Source organism: Zonotrichia leucophrys, chromosome 8 (assembly GCF_028769735.1).
Source record: "Zonotrichia leucophrys gambelii isolate GWCS_2022_RI chromosome 8, RI_Zleu_2.0, whole genome shotgun sequence".
NCBI lineage: Eukaryota > Metazoa > Chordata > Aves > Passeriformes > Passerellidae > Zonotrichia > Zonotrichia leucophrys.
The window spans coordinates 12,901,274-12,926,580 of record NC_088178.1 but is presented as its reverse complement, the minus strand read 5'-3'; the positions used below and the strand labels follow the sequence as shown (position 1 = coordinate 12,926,580).

Here is a 25,307-nt window from a genome sequence, read left to right as displayed (position 1 = left end):
TCATCTCATTTTGGTGTGAATGGTTGGACAGTGCCAAAGGCTAGCATGGCTGACACACCAGTTAAGCCATTTTACTCATGGAAATGCAATCAGGGTATTTTCAACACTCTCAACTTTCATGTTTACATATAAAACCCCATAATATTATCAAAAGTATGCTAATTGATGATTACATACTGAAATGGAGTAAATGTCAACAATTTTTGTAAGAAAACATACTGGCACTGAGGCACCCTCAGAGCAAGCAGGAAGAACAGGAGTTCTGAGTTCCCTCCATTCTCAGGCATGGGTAGCAGCAGACTAATATTACTCCTCTTTGAGACACATTTTCCAGACACACTGGTCTGGAAAACCCTAGCAACCCAATTTTAGTATCTACAATAATGCATAATTGCACATTGAGGAGCAATTTCCCAAATAGGGAAGGTTTGGGGTCTTTTTCTGTTAATTAAACAACAAAAATCTGTCTCATTACAGCATAAGACAAGAACTACTTAATGAGAAAACTCAGTGCTTTTTCATGAGTTACCTATATGAAGGAAGTTTTTTGAACCTGTAGAATTCTGAATGCAGTTACTATATTACTAGAAAAAATAAAATACATTTTTAGATTTATTAATTTCAGTGAAGCAAAACAAAATAAAACTCTCAGTGAATTCAAAATGCTTACAAGCCAAAAAGCAAACTAAAAAATCTTGAAATTTGATCTCTATTTCTAAAGAAAAATCATGACTCAGTTGCTGAACACCCAGCTCTGAAATGAACACTGATCTATAGTTGGATATTGAGAAAAACAAGGTTAAAAAATAATAGCACATCCTGAACTTCAAGACCTTTGGATGCTGTACTTTCTGGGTAGACTGGAATTTCAGCTACTGAATAATGAATAATGGATATCTTAAGAGGCTGCCAGAAATACTTAGTACTATTGAAAGTACAATATGTAAAATGCATTAAAGAAACTATTTTTAAAAGGGCATTGATTTTTCTCTATGTATATATTGCAAAATCATCTATGGCAAGAAGAGCACCTTGGAAAAAGCTCTCAGTGACTGCCTGCAGGCAGAGGAGAGAGTAATGCAACCATTTCTATTGAGATACCCATAAACCAACTCAGAGGCCTCAGTTTACTCTTGGGAGAAACACTCTTGTCATTAGTGGGATGTGTAGCCTGCATTAAAAATAATTTCCTTTCCACCTAATATGTACCTCCATTCAAACTCAAAGAGAAACTCTCAAAATATTTTTTCTGACTTATTTTTTGCTGCTTTTATAATTTCCTAATGAAAACTATTTGGTCTCTAACAGCATCAGTATTTTAGATCCCATTGGCTGAATAAAGAGTATAATAAAGGAAGTGTTGCAATGTTCTTTGTCTAGGTTCATCACTAGTCTTTTCAGATTCATCACTGAAATAAAACGAGTTGGATTAAGAGTGCATTGGGTTCAATAATGTTTAGCCTGGCTGATATGACCAAACAACTGCCAAAGAGGTAGTCAATATACGTGGCATTATCTGCTATTTATTTTACTATTTTCATTTTGCTGAAAACTCCCTGAAAAACAGTTTTGTGGTATTTACACTTTAGGGAAATGCAGGGAAATCTTTTATACTTATAAACACTTAGCACAGATTGAAGCTCTTTGCTAAGCACCTGCTGGAAATTGTATTGTGCTGGATTGTGATGCATCTCTTTTCCTGTTCAGTATTTGCTGTTGTAATGACTGCATTTACTTCTGTTAAAATAGAGAGACTTAGTACTTCTTCAAGCCACAAGGCAAGCTAAGAAAGAGACAGACTGAGGCAGACAGAGAAAGAGATCAAGAGCAGATAAGATTCACTTTAGAGACACCATTTCATAATAAACATTCACCCCACAGAAGTATGCTTTACAGAGAGATCAAATATTGATAAATAGCCAACAGCCTCTTGGGAGAGAGAATATTCAACAAAAACCAGCTGTAGAGGAAAAATGCAGTTTTGAGCAAATGGTTTCAGAGAAGAAATTAAAAAAAAAAAATTTAAAAAACCCAGTCACTTATGAAAGCCACAATTTAGGTCAAAATAATGAACCAAGAGAAACACTCTTTGAAGATAAATCAGAGAGATCCTTTAGACTAGTACAAAATAGCCAAGAGCCACCCAACAAAAACCGCTTAGAAAAATATAAGGTCTTTTCCCTAGCTTTTAGGCTGAAGCCAAGTAAGTCAGTTCTCTGTTCTCCAAATCCACTTGCAAGCCATCTAAAAAGATTTTTTTATTTATTATTTGCTATTTCGTTTTCTGAAACAATCTGTCACTATCCCACATCTTCCATCTTTAAATAATCGGTATCAATATCTAGTGATAACAATTATTTCCTTCCCCAGCACTGAAGCACAGCTTTTTTGAAGGGCAAGCAAGAGGAGGCAGATTAGAAAGGCAGCTCCCCTGGTGGTGCTTGGAGGGGCTCTGCACACCCAGCCACAAGCAGAGGGCTGAGCTGAGCCCCCCATCCTCTGCAGCCACAGCCCTGGGCCTCCTGCAGCCTCAGCTACTCTGCTTGCTGCTGCCAGGGAAGCTTCTGAAGGAACTGATACCCAAACCACGCAATGAAGCCTCATGGGCTGTGGAAAACTGCATTTACTAAGAATAGAGAAAGTAGAAACATTGTGAAAATAACAGCTTGCATGACAGATCTAGTTCAGCTTTGCAAAATCTAACCTAGACAGTCCCAATCTGGGTCAGGTGCAGCGCAGAAAGCAATTCATCTTGATTCCTGACCCTCTGGTTTGCTGTGCTCTGCCTTCCATCTCCAGATGCTCCAGCTATCTCTCAGGAGGCATCTCTACTCTATTGGCTTCTTTCCTTCATTTGAACCCCACAACTCCTTCTCAAGTTTGCAATTCCCCAGCACCAAAGTCTCTCCCATGAATGACATACCATATACTTTCCAAAGTCCTTAACCACTACAACAGTGGCTTTAAAAAACACAAACTAGCTTTCCCTTTTTATATCCTTTATATATACATATAAATATCTATGTGCACATATGTATTAACAAAAACATCATCTGCCTCCTGTTAAGATCTTGTACTTTCTGTTCTCACAATACTGATGCATATAAATTTTCTTCATGCACAGTCTCAATTCCATTGTTTCCCTTTAAAGAAAATTTAGATACAATTCCCTAGTCCAGTTGAGATATGAATTGCTGAATGATTAGAGTAAATTTGTCAGATGCACGAGGCAATGTACCAGAGGGAGGCACAGACAATGTAAGGGACTGGCTTGCAGAGCAGGGCACCAAGTCCCCTCAGCTGCTGCACCAAGTAAATTCAGGCATGTCAACACATCAATCAGCTAAGCCTGCCACTACTCTAACTGTGAGCCTGATCTGGAAAGGAAAACTTAAGCAAGTACAGGCATTGCATATCTACCTCCTCTTTGGATCAAATCCCCTCTCCCCAGTAACAGCTATGCTTCTGAGCCTGAACTTACTCATTGGACTACTTAAATCTGACAGGGTTGGCCAAATCTGCAGTTTCAAACAAACTGCACAACCAATCTTAATAACTGACAGACAAAATAAGCTCTCATCCTTGATAAGGGTTAAATACAGTTTTCACTGGGAGCTGACTAAAAACACATCTCCAGACAAAATGACAAAATGGAGCTGAAGGTGAAGGGTAAATATACAGGAGCCTTCAGGGACAAAACTAACTAGAACATTTTTTTTTTTCATTTTCCTCACATCAAACACTGAAAAGGGTTTTGGCCTTTATATTTAATTGTGATAATACTGAATTTTGCTGGTGAATGCAATCTGTATTTGAAAATACCAAGAGCTACTTTTTAAAAGTGAAGACACTTCCTTAGTACATTTTTTATATTAAGTCTTTCAAATTTGTTTTGAAATTACATTGCATGCATAAATTTATCCAAATTCAATAAAAAAGAAACAAAATGTGATTCACTGGCTATGCACATTGCTTTTTCTAACTTTTAAAACAAGGAAGCCAAACATCAAACCACATGCACAAATTTATGGATTATTTTTTAAATTTTCTCTTGCCTTACATCTCGAGCTAGAATGTTAGGCAAGGATATCTTTCCACCTTTTTAACATCACCATGTTTCAGAGTTAAACCAGGTTTTTTTAAAATCACATTTACAAGGAAAACTCCTCTTCTGTCCTTCACAACCTCTATTAAAGGAAATTCTAGGATTGGGTGGAAAGCCTTTAACTGTCAGATATTACTGAGAATGAGGGGAAAAATCCATGAATACCATACAAAACTGGAGAGAAGAACCATAGGATTGATTTCCTGCATATCTGCTCTGGGGGCAATGCAAATCTTCTGAAATAACATCCGAGAGACCGAGCCCAGACGAGCTGTGCCCAGCCTGTTACTCAGCAGCAGAAACTTGAGCACAGCCTGGCAAGGAGGCAGCACAGATCCTGCAGCAGCAGTTCTGCACCTCTGGCCTGGAGAAGGCCGTGCCCCTCCATGTGTCCTGGGGAAAGGAGCCATGGAAGGCTGATAACCAGAGACTGATGTGAATTTTATAGAGGAAATGACAGATAAATTTTTTTTGTTAACCAAGTTTTTTAAATATTGTTCTTTTAATTTTCTTTAATAGGGTATGCTAAAGTAGGTACAGAGCTACAGTAATTTCCTTCTGAAGGTAAATTTTAAATCCACCATTTGTCTTCTGGAAGGATTCTTTTGAATTAACAGAAAAGCACCACTTTGTCCCATGTCCCTGCCTTTTTACACACTGAGTGTTCCAACTTGCTCCTTGTGAGTCCATACAAAGATATTTCAGATGTAGCAGATCTGATGACATTTCACACTTGCCCAGAGACTTGCAGCTACAGGTACCATATGGTTTGACTGTGACTACAAAGGTACATTGCACACTGTAAAATCCAAGCACATAAGCACGACTTTAATAATTCTGAATGCTCTGATCTTCTTGAACAAGTCTCCTTTGTGTGCTGGGGAACTGGAGATCAAAATCTATATATTTAAAGCAGTCTTACTTAATGTCACACAATCTGGGATACGTATAAATTGGACCATGAGTTTTAGATATGTTATTTTCTTGAAGGATAACACTGAAACTGTAAACTTTCATAACTGTCAAATGTACAGTTTTACCTAGACATGACAGAAACCACTTATATGCTGTGGAATATGCTCTACATATTTGTTTCTAAGCCACTACATTCACCCACACCCATACTGATCACATTGCTCTTCATGGGTCAATACCACACAATTTAGAAATTATCTATATTGAAATGCATAGTCCAAATACAGTGTGTCCCAGAGCTGATTATACTAAATATACCAGTACAACTCATGCTATGAGATGCACCATACATGGAAAGACAACCATTGGTATCTAGAGAGTAACTTTCTTTACATATTTAAAGGCTTGGTACTGGGCATCTAGACTTTCAGAAAAGTCACACATACTCTGCAAGCACTCAGTTTTTCTCAAGGTCAGTCCATTAGTGATTAGCACTTCAGTAAGTACTTTTGAGGCTTGTATTTGTAAAGAATCTCTCTCATTTTGCTGGACATTTTTTTTGTGGGGACAGCTTTGTTACTTCCTGTTGTGACGTTCAATAGAGTATGTTTTCTAGGTGGTTGACTTTTTTTTTTATATGTATGTTGATGGAGATAAGTGTTTTAATGACTTTTTTAATGTCTATGCTTTTTTGTTTTCTCCCTCCCTCCCTTTATTTCCTGCTGTTGAGATTACTGCCTCATCTCCACAGCAGGTGGCTTCTTCAAATTTGTTTTCTCTGTAAGCCTGGTAGATTAATTTTGTAATATAACTGCTCCTTTCCCTAGTTTTTATTAATGATTTATTTTCTTTGGAAAATGTATGCTTGCAAGGGTTTTAGGAGTTATTCCCTAACGATGGCTAAAGGCCTCATTGATAGAAAATTGGAAGCAAAGGGAAAAAAGTAAAAGAACTACACTAGGGTTAGCCTTCTCTTACCCTCAAGTTAGAATGAGCAGTGTGTACAGCCTATGTGAAAACACCTTTCACATCTACCAGCACGAGCCATACACAACTGCTGCAATGCATTCTAAATTGAACAGCTATATCCATAGCATGGCTTTCAAAAACACCTGAATAAGCAGTGAACCTGGAAGCAATGCGGTCTGTAGGTCTCACACCTTACTTTGTTGCTAAATTAGACACAGAGACAAGCATCTGAACTCTTGCAAATGGTAAAGAAATAATAGGAGTGAGGGAGTCAGATTATTTAGCACTAAATTTGTTCTTATAATTCAATTTCTCTTTGAGTTCCAATTTTCCAAGCCCAGTATAAAGGTAGCCAGAATTCACACGAGCTAGACATCAGAAAGTGCAGATGGGAAGGACAGGCCAGAGTTCAGAATCAATCCATGTGAGTGATGGAAATTAGGATTACGACAACACAGTCAGTGTTGTCTGCCTGAGCATGGAATAGAAACCAGCCTCCCCACACCTAGTGATCCCATGATCACATCAGGCTGACATCTAATACTGGCAAAAGTGCCCAAAGATGGACCATAACTCATCAGCCTCATCAGATATAGACTCCATCCCTCATCAGATTTTTTTGTAATCAGTCCAGCCTTACTCAAGGCTTTAGTCTACCTGCTACAGCCTACCTCTAGTCTTAATTGCTGTTTTAAATTTTATCATGGTTAGTTTATGGGACCTGTGCTTTGAATTTTAATAGGGCAACACTCAAGTATGACTAAAATATTGTATTTTAATAAAAAACATCAGTGTTTCAAGATGATAAAACAAAGATCAGGAGAAATGATGTAATATTTTTTCAAATCTCAATATCTGGCTGTTCATATAAAAGCACCAAGAAGATTTTGAACTCAACATTTTGAGCCCTAATACTCTAAAAGCACTCTTTTAAAATGCATACCTCAGAACTGAATCATACAATATCACTACATGTTTTTAAAACATGATTCCGTACAGGACACACTAGAATTGTACTAGATTGTACAAACATATACAGATTTCTAAACTAAGAAACAGATGGTAATTCTAGCCTTTCTTCTGTGTTTGGAAACTGATTCTTAATGTTCCTCATCTTTGAGGTTGAGGATTTTAGGAAGTTAGCTGCCAGCCCTTGTGAATGAACTTGCTGAAATGTGAAGATCACTATGAAGCAAACCTTATCACGGGGCAGGATGAATGCAGACGTCTGCTTAGCTTCCCTCTGGTTCTGTTCTGCCTGGTGTTGTTTATTGCAGGACTTAAAGCACTGCAACAGTTTGCTATGAATCTTGATTTGTAGAACATAAGAGTTCTGTAAATTGTAATACAGAGTAACTGAAGAAACATCTGCTGTAAAAAATAAAGTGGAATATTGCTGCAAACCTTTCTTAAGTCATAGCAACATTTATTATACTGGCGACAAATTTGAAAAGGTCACTAGTGAAAATGCATTTAGCAGTCTGAGTCCAATCCATCTCTACCACAAGAATGTATCATTCCACCCAGGAGCAGAGCTTGCTCCAGTCTGCTTACAATAGAGCTAAACTGGATTTTAGTCCTGACTGGAATTTGGTCACTTCCCATCATGGATGTGACCTGTCATTTTTCAGGAGCATTCTTGAACCAGGAAGGCTGAAGTTTAAGATCTGACATGCTGATGTTGTCAGTTCCTTTGCCTCTTTCTTCTACAAGTTCGTTCCTAGCAGTAACCTGCCAAAGGAAAGACGGGGGGCTGTGCCTCCCCCTGACACCAGCTGGGTAATATTTGCCAGTGATACACTGCACCACTCAGAGGAACAGAAACTGTCCCAGTGCTGACTCGTGCTCAGCAAACAGTGCTGAGCAGCCCCAGAGCAAGATCCCCTCCTCATGGACTGCCCATCAGTAACTCAAAGGACAGCGAAAAATCTATCATCTCAGAAACCATATGCAACAGTAAAATGACTTTTATCCAGCACAGAAAGTCCAAATATGTGGAAGTGAAAGCAAAATAAACTGGATTGTGAGACTGAGAGCGACAGACTCCTAAAAGAAAGCAGAAAATACTACCATATCCATCTGCAATGGTAACAATATCTTTCCCCAGCAGACTCATTATAACTTAACTGTCTAATATGCCCTGTTAATAAGGAGACATGCTGGTATATTGAAATAATCTAAGCAAATGAAAATTTATAAAGGGAAAATCAAATGTTAACATAGAAAAGATCTCTTCATATTAGTTTTTCATTTAAAAACATGGAAAAAATCTTGAAAAGCTGGATCAATAGAGGCTACATAAAATAAATACACAGGGAATGGATTAAATGAGAGCAAAACTGATGCTAAACATTCACAAAGAAAAAACCACAAATACTTAGTTGGCATCACGAAGGAAAATAAATACTACGCCTCTACACTATCACAAAGCAACAGCTAAAAAAACCATCAAAGGCAGCAAATTCATCCCATAGAAACGTGAGGAGTAATTAAGTCATTAATATTCCGGAATAACACCTTTGTCAGACCTCAGGCACTGTACAGCAAGGAAGTTGCAATGAGGTACACTGAGACAACATCAACTTATACTACCTAAAATCAACCTGTTATATTCCTAATGTAACCTATTATATTAGGATTATAATAGCCAATAGGTGGTATGTGTGTTGCAATTCTAAACACTGATTTTTATAATATTGTTTCCTAAATTTGATGGAAGAGAGCAGTAAAGAATCATAGAAATATCTACAGCCATTTGTCTTAAACCCACAACTATCCTCCTCTGCACACTATCAATATAGTGACTATGAAACAATAGGCTGAGTCAATCACAGCTTTGCACCCTGTATAACTTGATCTATATGAAACATTTGTAAAAACTTATTCCTTCAAGAAGTAAATCCCACATGCTAAGTAGTATTTGCAAAACACAAATTTCTGGTCATTCCTATTTTTAAAACATTACAAGGATTTTTTTATTTTTCATATGTAGAAGTCATCAACGTAATTCAGCAAGGTCTGCCAAAAAATAAGCTTAACAAGTAATTAGCACTCTGTGTGAAATTTCAATATAGGAAACAATTTTTCCCTGGTTCTTTGTTAATGTATTATATTGTCTCATCTTAAATCTTACCATATTTTATTTTAAAACATATATTTATATACTGGTTTTGTCCACATTAAAGAACAAAAAGATACTATAAAATGTATTCAGTAACTACTACTGTATCATTTTTAATTACTTCAGGTAAACCATCTCTACATATATTTTAAAATGATCCCTCAAGAAAAGACTTCTAAATATTATCCATTATCCTGCAGCACAGATCTACAACTGAAAACCTATCATCAGTACAATCTGATGAAAAGGTAATTAAATCTCTTTTTCCCCTTTTCTACAGCACAATATTTGACCTATGATAAAAAACCCATCCAATCAAATTTCCATTTATTATTTCTACCTGAAGGGCTTTTCCAGCTCACACAAACATAAATCTCCATTTGTCAGGTTTAAACTGTACCTGTCCCAGATGCTATGAGAGTTCATAGCTCTTGTCCCTTAAAAATTACCAAATAGCATCATGCAGCATAACCTCCCTGCAGCCTCCCCTGACCCTTGCAATCAATAATATTCGTAACCTGTATGTGCACATTTAAGGAGTACAGGAGCCCTGCACTCTGCCAGTTAACCACATTGAGCTGCGATACTCAAATCCGCTCCCTTGTGTCTGCTGTGATCAATTTTAATCTCTGCACCAAGAATAAAAGAATGCAGCCCCTTGTTTCCAAATTCATCTGAAACGGATGTTATAGATTTGTAGGTCTGCACAGGAGCTGTGGATTTAATACAACCAGCAGCTGAAGGAAAAAACTCATCTAAGCTATCATTCATTCTCATTACCCTCAGTATATTTTGGATCTTCAGAAGCAATGGGAAACACGGGAAAATGCACATGTACTGACTTAAGGAAAGCTGAATTTGTTAAAATAACATCAGGTAACTTATTTGCTAGAGCTTTATTCATTACTGCCAGGTAAGGTAGAGGTCAGTCTCTCCATTATGATTACTTTGCTTAAAGGTTTAGTAATAGGCTGCCAATATTCATTTCTTCTGGAAATGTGTCATATACAGTAAATTAAGCAGAAATTCCCTAGAAATAATAAAGCCTAGCTCTGCTCAGTTAAAAAGAAACAATTATTATGGAAAGAAAGAATAAATCACGTTTCTGATGGTATTTGTTCTCTCACCTCCAAACTAATTTAATTTAAAAGCTGGCAAATTTGCCAGCCAATTAGCCTAATTAGACAACGGCATCTGAATGTAGAACAGGAAGAGAGCAACTTTAGAAACCTACTCCAGTAGAAAAAGTGCTTTTTGAATCTGTCACACTACCAGAATTCATGTTACCACAGTTCTCGTAACTGCATATTTATAGACTTGGCTATATTGGCTCCTCATCAGCAGCTCCAGTGCCATGAATCATCTATCAAAACATTTGAGAAGATTTTCTTACTCATTTCTTTAAAGCAACATTCTGAAGAGACACTTCCAACATGATTAAGCTTCAGTGTTCACTATGAATTATGAAAAAAAGCACACAGAGTTTTATAATTGCAGGTGAATAAGTATGTGTCATCAGAGGCTTTATCTTCTCAGATTGCCACACACTGTCAGTACAGAATACCCTGCAACAAATATGACATTCTCATAACATGCTGGAGGGTCAATAAGCATTCTCACTCAGGTCATTTACCCCCTACACATCAATGTCCTTATCATTAAGCATATATTTATCTGCCTTTCCTTTTAAAAGCAGCTGTAGCAAGGAGTCCCATGAAAATATTCTGTTAAACTGATACTCTCCTACACAAGTAGATCAGCTCAGAAACATTACAGGTACCTCACAGCTATCCCCTCAAAGTTTTCCATACTGGAAATAACTAAGCAAGTTCATGCTTAGACCAAGTCCTGTTCTGAGTAAGGGTGAATGACAGAAAGATTAAAAAACCTTTAGACAATTCATGATTTCTATTAACTAAATCTGAATTTCTTTCTCAAGAACAGCATATTTGGCATTTCATATAAAATTTCACTTAGAGTGTCTTTATTAACTAATTATGCTATTTTCATCAAGTTCCTGCATTGTCCTTGGGCGTTTTCTATACTGATGACAGGGCACTAAAACTGAGACTTTGGGTCAAAAAGACAGTGTAGTTGAACCTCCAATACTTTAAGGCTACTATCTAGAAAACAGACAGAGAAATGGTGGTGCACATCTCCACAGGGCTCCTCGATGCCCAGCAGTCAGGAAGATGCAGAGAAACACAATCACTGGAGATCATGGGTCACATACTTGGCTTGTAGGTACAGATACATGCACACACATTCACAGAAGCTTCCTCCTCCTCCTAAACTTATTCTTTTGGTGGGGAAGTAAAACATTCAAAATGGGAAATTTATACTTGTTTTAAACAAAAATATTTTTTGTGATAAAGCATCAGTGAGGTAGGACTGTATGTCTCTTTTCAGTCCATGAAGAGATTTCTATGACAAAGAGATGCCAGAAAGTTAAAATGAGACTTCTCAAATTACCTGCAGTGATGATGCAAATACTCCCAAGGGAGCATATGTTTCCTCTAAAAAGGCATCCAACCCATGCTAAAGCCAACCAAGGCACACAAATCTAGCTGGGAGTGAACATGAATCCTTTATGTCTGCTTGGTGCAGAGTTTTGTATCTGCAGTACTTCAATAGAAAGGTTCTCTCCAAACAGTTTCAAATGGTAACAAAAACAAGATCAATAAATAGAAAATCAAGTTACACAGTCCCAATAGGTCCCTCTAACAAGGATTTATCTCTGAAATGTTCATGCTTGCCTAATGCTGCTGCTTTTAATCCTTTCACACTAGTGGGTCCTACATGCTTGCATTAGTGCTAATGTAAAACAAATGAACATTTTATACAAGGATATCCACTCTCCCCAAGTAAAGTGGTTAATACCAAAGTAAGCTTTAAGAATGTAAATTATTTTCCCCATGTGGCTGAAAAACTACATGAGTTATTAATTTAAAAATTATTAGCATATAAAATCATTATTATCTCTGCAGTTAATGTACAGTTCACTGACAACCTTTTGGACCATTACAATTAAGAAAGGCAGCATCTTTAATGAAGTTACAAAATGCATTGTTTATTAAATAGCAAATTGTATCTTTAATTACTTTAAATATTATAATCCGATGAAAAATTATTTCATAAACCTCAAGACAAATCATGTCAGAGATGGAGTATGCATTTTGTTGCTCTACGAATCCTAAGCAGCACTTTCAATTTGCTTACAGGTTTCTGTTGTATGTAAAATCTGCTCTTCAAGTTTTGAGTGCCTAAATCCAATGGCACTAGCATAAATCTAAGATGCAGCTTGTGCTATCTGTTCTTTTTAAAACATTTAATTTCTTGTCCAATGTAGAATTTGGCAGTTTAGTAAAATGCAGCTTTTCTATTAATCCATCAGAAGAAAACTGAAAATAAACTTCTGTGGGAGTAACAAAACCAGGCTCATTCAAACAATGACTGTTTGGGGATCCATGGAATTATATGGAATTGCTGTTGTATTTTGAACTAAAAGGCAACTTTTGTTCAAAACTGTCAAAGGCTTTGAGGATATGCTATAATGCAAACATATAAGCACAGACTAAGCTAATTCTAAATATTCCATTTTTTTAAACACAAATTAATCTCTGCACTCTGTTGCCTTTTGCTCTCTGTCCATAATTAGATCTACCTACTTGATATGCTTTCCATTATCTGAAATGGCTGAGAGCTGCACAATTAAAGAAAAAGTTTAGTTGTTCATAGCATTAGGCCTTTCACTGTGCTTTGGATCCAGCCCAGAACAAAGTCAGTATTAAAATGCATTGATTTCTAGATCACTGAGACAAAATTAATACATTCAACTTCAATTATGTCAACATCAACTTGTCACTGAATATTTTGACAGTTTGGAAACCCTCAGTTAGCTATCGAACTTTCCTGGGCTAATCAATAAATCAGGAAAGCAGATATTCTACCCAATTTCCTTATGCTAAAAAATTGCTAAATTCTATCTATGTCTGCCTAACCAGAAATATTGTCTGTACAAAGCACAAAGGAGAAACAACTCATCAGTGTAATATTGTAATAGTAAAGCTGAATTTTTAAAAGGTATCAAACTTTTTTGAAAAGATTCTGACAGTAGTAAAAAATTTTATATAATTACATAATTAGATGCAATTATAAAATACAACCACAAATAACATGTTCTTTAGAGCTGAAATGAAAACATGCAGAAGATCAAAACATAAAAAACTTGCTTACTTTCACATTAGTACAAAAAAATTTTTAACACAGAAATACATCTAGAAACATAATTGGAAGTCTTCTGTGACTACCCAAGTGCCAGAAGAAAATCCTACTAGGGATTCGTCAGCAAGCTGGGTAGTGAAAGTCAGATACATTTGTGAAAGCACTCACAATAAAATCAAGTTTTGAAAAAGGTTTCCCTGCAGAAATATGACATTAACCCTAACACAGTTACAGGTGTTACAGACCAAACTGAGTACAGTGCCTCAAACAAACCCCTTCCGAAGTGTGCCCCTAAATACTCTGATTGATTTGGGCCTAAGTACCTTTGGGACCCATCCCTTGTCTGCCAAAAGATCTGTATGTCTGTACATTACTGATGTGGAGGAAAAGAACCTCAGGACTGCCAGGAGACTTTCAGAGCAGGCATTCTTATGTATTTAGAGATGCTCAAAAGTGGATATGGTCCTCGGCAGCCTGCTCCAGCTGACCCTGCTTTGACCTAGGGGGCTACACTAGACAATCGCCAAAGGCCCCTTCCAATTATCTCACGATTCTATGAAATATGCCCTGGTTGAGGTCCTAAGCCATGGAAAGATTTCTCAGTTTTTCATCTGGGATTTAAAAAATCCACTACTACAGTTAGGTAAAAGAAAAGTACTCCCTATTAGGGCATAGGTACCAGACACTCATAGAACAGAGAAATTCAATAGCTGGTGTGTTTCTGTCAGCTACAGAGCTCTCCAAGCCAGTGGCAGTGTACCAGGAATCAGACCCCTCCTTCCTCCACCCACACTACAAAGAAACAAAGGTCAGATATGGAAAATCAGAAAACACAGATCTCACACAACTGTCAAGAGCTAATTTCTGAAATGTCTTCTCTCCTAAACCACGTGCCATCTTTCTAATTAGTACCACACATACTTTTTTCAAAAAGCACATCTTAGCTACCCACAGTCTCTTTCTGAGGAAATTATGGAATTGGGCTTCCTTTATTCAACAAAAAGACTCAATAACCTTGTAAAAGCAGAGCGTAGGATAAGGACAACAACTTAAAATCAAAAACTGAATACAATTTTCCTCCATTCACAGATTGTTTCAGTTGTTAGCATTTAAAGAAAACTTCCCAAAGATCACTATCTACAGCTGTGGATGTTTGTAACAAGTAACCACAGTAATTCTATTTCTCATGTCATTTTATAACAGGTTACAACTGATACTGATCAATCCTGGAGCTTCCTTAAAGTCCATGCAAAAGTTCCACCACATAGATGGAAAACTTGATTTGTACATCTACTGCCCTACTGATAAAATTATCTTTCAGAAGTACACCATCACCAACTCAGTTATATGGAACCAAGACTTTTACACAAGCATTTTAAATTATAAATTTGTTTTGCTTTACATATAAAATTAGACATAGAATGACTTTAATTAACCTTAGCAACAACAACAGTTGTGTAAGAGAGGGACTCAGATAAACAATCATCTGCTAAAACAAAGTCTACCTCTGATTCTGAATCCTTTATTTCTGATTATAGTATACATATAAATAGAAAACAAGTATTCACTTAAGCATTCAAATGCAGAATCAAATCTGCATGTTGAAGGTACAGCATGTGGGATGAAAGTTGGTTAACCCTGCACTGGCACTCATGTCACCAAGTACATGCACAGATACAGCTCCATAACTTTAAGTACTCATCTTCCCAAAAGCTCATGCCCTCCAATTTTTGCAGGGAGAGATTACAATTATAGGAACCCTTGAGCCTAAAATCAAATGTTGGGCAGACATACATTTATATATCAGACAATTTTTTTTTTCCATGCTCATCTCTATCACCAACTTAAAAGAAAAAAGCCATTTCCAGAGACTCGTAGCTCAGGAATAAACATAATGAATTAAGCTGCATTTCAGAATAACTGAATAAAAACCTGTTGAAGGGGCAAGAAGTGACAGTTTCTAAAGGCAGTCTTTGCAAGATAAAGCATTATTATTGATGCACCATAGGGGAGGACACTTCACTATTTACTTATTTATTCATTCAATCATTTACACAGATCATTTAGAACACTGGGCCAAAACTAAAATTCCTAATTGCATACATTTTACAGAACGGGGGAACATTTATTATTAAAGGGTAAATCATACATCCAACTAAACACCTGGGAAGAAATTAACAGCACTTCACATTCAGCAAATGAAGCCATGAGAAAGATGCCATAAATGGAATGCTGTTGTGACATTAAAGAAAAATGGAAGAAAACATAATATTTAAAATTTCTGAAGCCTTGTAATTAAATGTATAGCAGATGTAATGCAGAATTTCTGACCAGACAGAAGAGCCATAAAATTTATAAAAATGCAGGTATTGATATTATAGCAACACCTTTCTATTTTCACTGCATGTAGGAATGCAAATCAGGTAGGCAGACAGCAAGCCATACTCCACGCTTGGCTGCATGAGTTATTTTGATACCATGAGTAACAAATAGCATTTACTGTTTGTAGCACTTTCTATTTGCAAGGTGCTATATAAACAGTCAATCCTCAAAATATCCAGGACCCAGATAAGAGATCAACATTTATCCCTGCATTTTACAGATGTGCAAAGAAATTTAAGTGATTTGCTGAGGACCACAGAATAGAAGAAATGTTGTGATGGCTCCTGGGCAATTCACACAATAGGATTTCAGAAGGCTTGAAGAGTGGATCTTCAAGCTAGGACTGTTATGGTGTGGGAAGCATGCAGACTACTTTCTGCCTCCAACCACGCTAGTGCAAGCATTGTCCGAACACTTATCCTGGCTGGGGGAAGCCAGACCACCCGTGCCCCACACAGGAATTATCCAGGGTGCTGAGAGATGGGAGCAATGTCCTTGGAAAGGCCACTCTCTATGGTCTTAGAAAGGCCTGCTGGACTGGGAGAGCCCCTCAATTCCTAGAGGCAGGAATCGAGCCCCCAGCACCTATTAATTATTGTAAAATGCTTATTTTTGCAACTGTTTTCCCTTCCTTGCTTTAAGGAGATGGATTACATCTACAGACTGTGTCACATAATCACTATTTTGCCAGTAACCTGGACAGGTTTGACACAGAGAGACTCACACATATCAGTGGACAGCTACTACCTTTGTCTTCGGGAAAAACATGTGATTGCTAATATTAAAAAGCAAGGAATAATACACTGTCAAAGGGATATTCAGAGAGCAAATCAAAATTCACACTTAATTAAAAGTCTCCCTGTTTCCACCGACTCCACACAGAGTAGTAAGACCTCAGCTGCAGAAGCCAAGCAGGAGGTGACTCTTTAATGAAGTGCACATTTGAATGAGATGGTCATTTGGTGTCAGCACAGACAATGGCAACCTTCCTACAGGATTACTACTTTCCACTATTTGACTTTTTTTTGGACATGTCTAATTATATAGCTTCTCTTACTTGTCACCTAGCAACCTTAACTGTGATTTAATTATGAGGGGTTTTTTTAAATCCCATAATTTATCCACTGATATAACAATATGCTTATTCTTTGAGATGAATAAGAAACATAATCAAAACCGGTGTAAAAATCCTCAGAAAATACAAATTTCCCCATCTTTTAACATACTACAGCAGACCAGTCAGGAGAGGTTTTCATGTAAATACCTTCTTTTTAACTTTTAGATCTTACTTATTTGGTATACATGACAATTAATATTTTATCAAGGACAGGAAGGATCAAAACTCAGTAAAACACTTATTCTATTCAGCTGCTCTTTTTCATTAAAGAGAAAGCTGACATCTAGGTTATCAAAGTAAGAAAACTATTGAAAATGTGGCCAGAAAAACTATTGAAAATGTGGCCAGAAAAATTATATGAGCTTTTATTTTAATTCTTCCCATTTTATTCATCTTTATGGATAATCTCTTTCCACTTCTATTTCCCCTATTTGCCTTTCTTTCCCCAGTTTATTTATCCTATCTACTTTTTCTTTTTTTTATTTCCTTATTTTTTTTCAGTTTAATTTCATAAAAGAAACTCTTTTCTCCCATTTATCTACTATTGTCTTCTCTCTCATTTATCTACAATTTTTTTTTAGCTGTCCCTCATTTTGTTCAGGGTTTTCCCCTTCAGCCTTTCCTTCCTAGGCACACACCAGGTGTTGTCTCTGGAGCAGCTGAAAGCAACAAGACTCAAACACAGCTTGCCTAAGGGCCCAGGGATTTGTCAGCTACAAGATGCTTTAGAGAAAATGTTTTAGTTATTGCCTCAAAAATGCCAGGAGAACCTAAAGCATATTTTGTTGGTTCATTAAAATATAGACAATGTGTATTTAAAAAAAAAATCAACAAAAACCCCCAAACACTAACAAACAACACAAAAAAATGTAATTACTTACAACCCTCCCCATTTTTTAGCCAAGTAGAGAGGAGAAATAATACTTTGCATTTGATTATTTCAAACTGTTCCAATCTGTAAATTACTGCAAGGCATCAGTGGGGCTGTGGGACTGCCTCACTGAAGGTGTTTTGATGTTGTAACAGCTTCATATGGCAGTACCTGCCCTCCACTGCAACAGTGAAGACAGCATGGAGAGTATTCTCCACCATATCAGGTATAAATATTCCTGATACTAGTGGAAAATACCATATATGGTAGATATCCCTTTGGCTTAAATTCTACATTAAAAAGATACACAGCAAATTTTCTAGTTTTTTTCCTACATGAAGTGCTTTCAGCAGTTTTTTTTCTTGATATCACTTTTCTGCAATATTACAGGTTGTCATACTGGAAGCATTTACTCTCATACTGAAATCCATGCCTGGTAGGGTAGAGTGGTGACTCTGTCTGTTGGGGTAAACCCCCATTTGCTCCCTATGCAGAAGGCAAGCTTGCCTTCCAGGAAACCTTGCTCATACTCCAGTCATTCAGACACGACAGAGCAGGGCATGCGCAGTCACTCCAGACACTGCATCAGAGCTGTGGAGACATACCATAAATGCCAATGGAATTAATTACATTCTGTTAAGTGAAGTTTGTGCATAAGCTTTTGTGAGAACAAGGCTTAATGTTGTTTTTAACATAAAAACACTTTACAGAACTCCTCCCACACTTCTTAAAACTGCATCCCTAATTATGGAGTGTGGAGCTCTACTATAAGTGATTGATGTTGTTTTGTGTGTTGTTATGGAAACAAACCAAGTAGGAGTTTCTGATTTGCGTATAGAATTTTGAGTCAGATTTTACAGTAAATAACTAAGCTTTCCAGTGTATAAGCAACAACACCATATGGCCATTAATCTCCACTGAAAGACTATGTCCTCACTTGCCACTACTTGTTAAAACTAAGGTCTTCCAAGGAAGAGGGTAAAAATCAATGGACCTGCTCCATCTTGTCACTGGTCAGTGAACAACAAATTGTGGTTGTCTCAATTAAGGACAGTTTATAGGTGTGAACATTTGACAAACTCACTCAAAACATTCAAAAGAAAGCAGTTTTTTACTTGAATTGGCAAATCTTGCAGCTCACAGGACGCCTGCATAGGGATGCTACAGCTATACACAGGAATAAATGGAATGGAAGTGCCAAATGAATGGGAAGTTCAAATGAATGACAGATCTAAGTTAAAAGGTACTAATCTCTGGTACTGAACATGTGGGATGTGGGTACCTGCCAAACAGAAAAAGAAGATCAGTGCTCCTCAAAGAGCTTACCATGCAATAAACAGAGGTTTGCAAAAAAGATTGCAAGTGTAGAAGTGAAAGCCACAAGAAGAATGAAAACATCAGAGGGGTATGGTTTAATAAGAAAAACAGTGTTAATTTTGTGGGAGTTAAATAGTTAAATTACCTAGATAGACCAGATGATGATTCCTGTCCTGTCATAATCATTTTCCATTTGTGCACATAGAGATAAACTTCTGCTCTGCATATCTGAATCCAGCCCAGCACTGAGGCCGTCCTTTCTCCTTTCTCCCTTTCCTTTACACATGTAGACTACTGCAATTCCACAAGAACTCTTTCTTTCACCAAGAGGCATTACTGATCACTTTAGCTCTTACTTTGCACGCTCCTGGACTAACTCCCTCATTTGGGTCCAATGTATGTTCACCCCACAAATCTGCCATTCTAATATTGCATTCGTTTCTCATTGAAAAGTCAATCACTTTTGTCTCCAGAGGGCATGAAAACTTCCCTTACATCTCTGGAAGCAGTAAGAGAAAAATGGAAACTGCCCCAGTCCTGCTTCACGACCTCCTTATTCCGGCTTTTGATTCTACCACTGATCCCTATTTTTGTTGCTCATATTTTTGCTCTGAGGAAATGCAATGTCACTCTGGTTAGGGTGACAAGCTTCCTCGCCCCTTCCTGACCAAAAGTCACTTCTGCCTGGGAAAACACTAATAATGAGTCTCTTTTGACATTAGATATTTATGCTGCCCTAGTGCCCTTTGCTGCATCCCTGGGTGATTTCTAACCAGGCCTTAATGTGATCCCATTAGTTATCCTCCAGCTTTGGGGACATCTAATATCCACTCTGTCTGACTGGGTACAGCTACGGCCATAACCCCTACAGGCCTCTGCTGCCTCCTCCTAACCCTTACTGCTAATCCAGACATCAGGCTGCAATCTGGCTGAAGGACATGGCTTAAATACCCTTCTTAGTGTATAGAACCACAGTTTGCCTCTCATCTAAATAAGGACTGCAGTGTCTTTACACAGAAGCACTCAACAGGATTAGGCAAAATAATCAGCAATCTTTTGTTTAGGCTTGTTTGCCTGACCCATGTGTTACAACCTTTGGGCCAAGTTTCTCTTTTTATATGGGAAGGGAAAGCAATGCCATTTAGATGGCACAGAAAGTGAATCATAAAAACTTGTAAAATTACAGAGGCAGGTAATAATATTACAGGCTGCTTCATTAAGTGATATAATTGCAGTTATTTTGACAATAAAAATCCATTGAAATTAGGATTTGAAATGCATATAAGTGTAGCCATTGGGCTGTGCTTCTACAATCTCAGCTGAATACTCAATTCTCATCCAAAAGTGAAACCAGGATTGAATAACCAGCAGCCAATGCTACTCCTCCATAGTAAGAATAACTAATACAGACGGAATGAAATAAAAAGAGCTAGCAATGCATTTCCCCCCCAGCATATCAAGCAGGTTTTCATACGGAAGCAGTGGTCATCAATCACTACCTCATTACCAACCTGTCATCTGGGTTTAGGCTAAATGTATTCTGGCTTGCTGCCATACTAAATGTTCAATGAAACATCCTTAAGGCTCTCTACAAGTTCAGCTGAAGTCACACATGCTATACATCAAAAAGGAACATTAGCGTTATCATAGCTTAATAAATAGTGCCATTCTGGCAATGTAATCCTACGTTCTAGAGCTATCTTCCATTCCCAGTATTATACTGCTTAAGTAAACAATCTTGCTGTCTTGTGTGAAGTTTATTTAGTGATAAATGCATGTAAAGATAATTAGTCATACTGTTATAGATACACTTCCACCCCAGCTGAAGAACATGAGCAAAAATAGCACAGGATTTTCAAAGCACACAATGGCATAATGAACTTTATCTTGCAGCATTAGTTTATAATTCTTGCATATGGCCGTTTATTATCCAAGTCTCACTGCACTGGAAAACAATGACAGCTGAAGGACCCCAAATCAGTGTCTTTTTAAAATAACAGTGGCTTGAGTAGAGGACTTCTACATACCCCTGGAATGTAATACGGCCACTAGGATGACTGCAAAATGTATTTCAACATCTGTGACTACTACTTACTTTGTGAATAGCTCCTGACTTAAGGAGTCATCCATAGTCACTCATTTCCATGCACACTTGAAGTACTAAGTCCTGAATCTGTTTTCAAATTTTAAAACGCCAATAAAACATACATATATATTCCACAGTGGCAGAAGCTTCAAGAGGCACCAAAAAAAAAAAAAAAAATCAAGCAAACAAACTTTCTTAAACCCAGCTTCTCTTTTCCTATTCTCCTGCTTCATCTTCTAAGCCACCTAACCAGAAGTCAATCTTGGGACAAATTTTGTTTTCTGCAGTCTTAGCAACAAATACTGAATTCCCAGACTTAAAACTGGAGAATGAACATGACTTTTCAACTTTGCTTTTTGCTTGCCTATTCTACAACTATTAAAGTTATCTTGTGCCTTTAAGAAAAGGTCTCTTCCACAAAATGGTGATGATCAAATAGTTGTATTTAGTGCTTAGAAAAGGTGACGTGCCAAGAAGTAGTAGTAGCACAGTTCTGGCACTCCTGAGAGCAGTGAGAGTGTGTTTTGTGTGGTTCCTGCTCAGAACTGCAAGAAAAAGCCATTAAAAGGTTTTTCCTTTTCCATTTTCCATTTCTGCTTATATACAAAAGGCCAGGCATCAAACTTGCTGTAAATACTGTGAAATAATACAGATCAAAATGTTGCACAGATTTCACTGTGTAACATATCTTTAATAATGATATTAAAGATTTAATATTTTTATTAAAGACATTAAAGAAAAAAAGACAAAAAAAACCCCAAAAACATGTTGCATGCAAAAATCTGACTGCATTGAAGAGTTCCATCCTTAATCATAACCTTAATTCAGTGGCATTTTAGAGGTCATCTGCAACACAGCAAGCCAGTTTAATTCAGAAGTTGCAGGTAATCACTAAACAAAACAGCAAAAAAGGACATTAAAAGATGTGTTAACTGTAGGTGTACTGTGATTTTCTTGTGAAATCGGTGGACAACATGAAAAGGGGAAAATATCATGCTTGGCTTTCCGCATACTTTTTACAAAGGAAACCTGCAAATAGGCCTGCAGCAGATCTGACCTCTTCCATGCTTCACTGCTTATAGACTTAGCTGCCTGACCAAAGAATCTAGATCCAGATTTTTCAGTGCAGAAATTACCACATTGGCAATGTTTTTGACAGCTTTTGCTTCTGAACTTTCAATCTGGCTTTGCAACTAAATTATTGCAACGTCCATGTAGCATCACTATAAATTCTAGTTATCTACTTCTTTAGGTTTGGATTCTGTTTTGCTTTTTTTTTTCCCTCCCTCTGCAAATACAAATGGGTCAGCATCCTGAGAGTGCTCAGAGGACTTAGTATCCAGCTGTTGATCCATATGTTCTCTAGGTGTTGATCCATATGTTCTCTAGGCTAGCACCTGCTGCAGAGATGCTACCAAGACCTCATAGTTGGCAAGCTGCTCTAACTCCACTCAGTTTGTAGGTTGAAAGGTCACTCCTTTAATGTAGTCAATTTGTGGCTTCCACATTAAAGAGAGGGAGCTGTCACTGCTGGAGCTCTGCTTCATGAAATCCAGTGACAGTAAAACCTGATGGCCTCCACTTTCACAATAGCTTTAACTGTCTAGTACATCTTTAAAAAAGTAACTTCTAGGGCCTGACGAGAGGATGAGGCGACCTCTCCACGAACAAGAGAACCTTCTAACTCAAAGCCATGACATTACTTAAGGACTCTAAGGAACTGGCTTGAGGCACAGTCCAAGGACAAGATTAATTTCATTTTCTTTCTATTTCTGTTATAATATTAAAAAAAATTGAAGATAAAGATTATTTTTTCCTATCCTTTAACTCCCACTATATCAGACCCTGTAAGATCAAAACAAGATGAAGAACAGATCAAATGCTATGAATAGAATCTACCAAAAAGATCTTAAACAAAACTTCTGATAAACAATTTTGACCCTAAGAAACTAAATATGTTTTTTGTTATTCAGTACTAAATTACACACACAAATCAGTGTGAATTTAGGTTCAAGGGACATTGCAGTGTATCATCTACTTTCACCAAAAATGGGCACACCTTTTTTAAGGCCTTTATCAGCTTATACTTTTTTCGCACAACATAAAAACATTTATTTTTTTACAAGCATTTATACACATATAAATAACCAGTGATGAATCCCAGGAAGAAAAATATTTTAGCTGTCTACTGAATTAGAACAGAAAAGTAAGAAAGTGGATAAGGTATATACACATAACAGGTGCAGATTTACGGAACAGCATCTATCAGAATTTCCAAACATTACCCACTACAGAGAAGTGTTCCACAGTCACTGACCCAGCAAAAGGGGAGAAATTTGGAGAGTGGATTACACTTCCACTGTCCAACCCTTCCTATTTCCAAAACTAGAGAAAAGGCAGTTTTCTCTAATCCTGGAGTCAGGGCACTCCAGTTTGTCTGAACACACAGTGCAGTTTGATGGAGGCAAGTCTGCACCACCATCAGCTCCCTGTGCTCCCAGCTCCATGGCAGCTCTGAACAGAACCAAGGGACCTGACACCAGACCGACAGCCACTGATACAGCACAGAATAAGGTCACTTTCTAAACCAAAGGCAGGCTAAAAGACTATCCAGCAACTACAAAACTAAATTGCAAGTACACAAAAGTAAAATCTCCATCTACAAGTCATAGTTCATTTTCAAACACTGCTTGAGTAGAGAGAAGAGAATCAGACATTGGTTCATAGAGATATTTACAGGAAACTTTATCAACTTCAATGACACTACCTTTTAATGACTCTACAAATGAATTAATTTTTCTAATTTCAATGTTAAATTTGCATCATTACATTTTTTCACTCCTATGACATTGCTAGGAGAATTCTTTCTGTTCACATATACATTTGAACAGCTGTGTATGATGCCATATGCAAAAATTTAAGGGATGTTCCAGCATATTAAGTTTAACCCTCATTTCTGTCTCAATGATAGATGCAAGAATTCCAACTAGGTTGATTTTATGAGCCAGTTAAATGATTTGTATTCAGACCAACATTAAAAATCCCCAAAGTGACAAAGTGTACTTGAACAAAAATACCCTGCTTGTGACATATCCTTTACAAGTAATGTGTTTTCATTTTTCACATGTTGCATCTCATTTATTTTATTCAGGCACACACAGTTGAATCTACAAGATACAGTAAGCTTCCAATACCTTTGAAATAATAAATCATTTCTTACAGATGTTTTCACCCAGTGCAAGTCTGCTCCTCATTAATCAAACATTATCAGTATCTATCACTGCCCAGTGCTAAACAGGAAAGGCACCTCATTTTGAGTTTTGACTTTTATTCACTGGTTAGTCCCTGACCCTTCTTCTGCTGTACGCTTATTAGAAACACCTACTGCATGGCAGATCCTACTACATGGAGTTTTTGAAGGGGTATTATACAAGCAGAAGCATTTTTTCTTTAAGAATCAAAGGAAACAAAGTCAGGCAGCTCTTCAAATTGGCAACACAAATGCAATCAAATTGTCCTCAAAGCTCTTTCCCAGCACCTAAGTAAAATATAACCATGTAAGCAAACTATTTCTGGTCTAGATAATTTCATATCTGAAAGGCACTATGCAAGATACATTTCATTTTTGATAAATTATTAAAATTTCATTTCAGAAAACAGTATGTAGGATATAATACATCCTTACCAGCATAATCCTGGTGGGGAAAAACCTAAAGAAAATGTTTCAATGAGAGTAAGAAGTTATCTGATAGAAAATTTCAACTTCATTGTGATCATTGATACATTACTGGATTCATGCCAATAATGCCAAATAAAACCTATGTTGTTTCATCTGCTCTATTGGTTGTTACACATATTTTTCAAAAATGTTGGAAAAGAAATTAAATTGGGTGAGCCACACAACTGAAAGTGCTTAGGAATGAAGATTTCTATAGCTTCAAGAAACAGCCTGAACGTTTGCCAGCAAGAACACAGTATGGCTTCCCTACAGCATTTTACAGTCCTTTTTGGGCAACACTTCAATCTTCCAACATGATTTTAGAGAAGAAAGAACTCAGTCAGGATGCCAATACCCAGAGCCCAAAAGCGTCACCCTCAGCAGACCATCACACCACAATGATTCCTTCCAGCAATCTATTGTGCTGCACATGATTCATATTTTTGTTACTAACCAAGTGAAAAATTAAAGGCAATGAGTGT

At 37.2% G+C, this 25,307-nt stretch overlaps 1 protein-coding gene across 6 annotated transcripts in view; it reads right to left on the bottom strand.

The window, feature by feature from the left end:
• The window catches only part of DPYD (dihydropyrimidine dehydrogenase), a 339,434-nt gene that overhangs the window by 178,277 nt on the left and 135,850 nt on the right, over nucleotides 1-25,307 (bottom strand). The window lies entirely within an intron of this gene.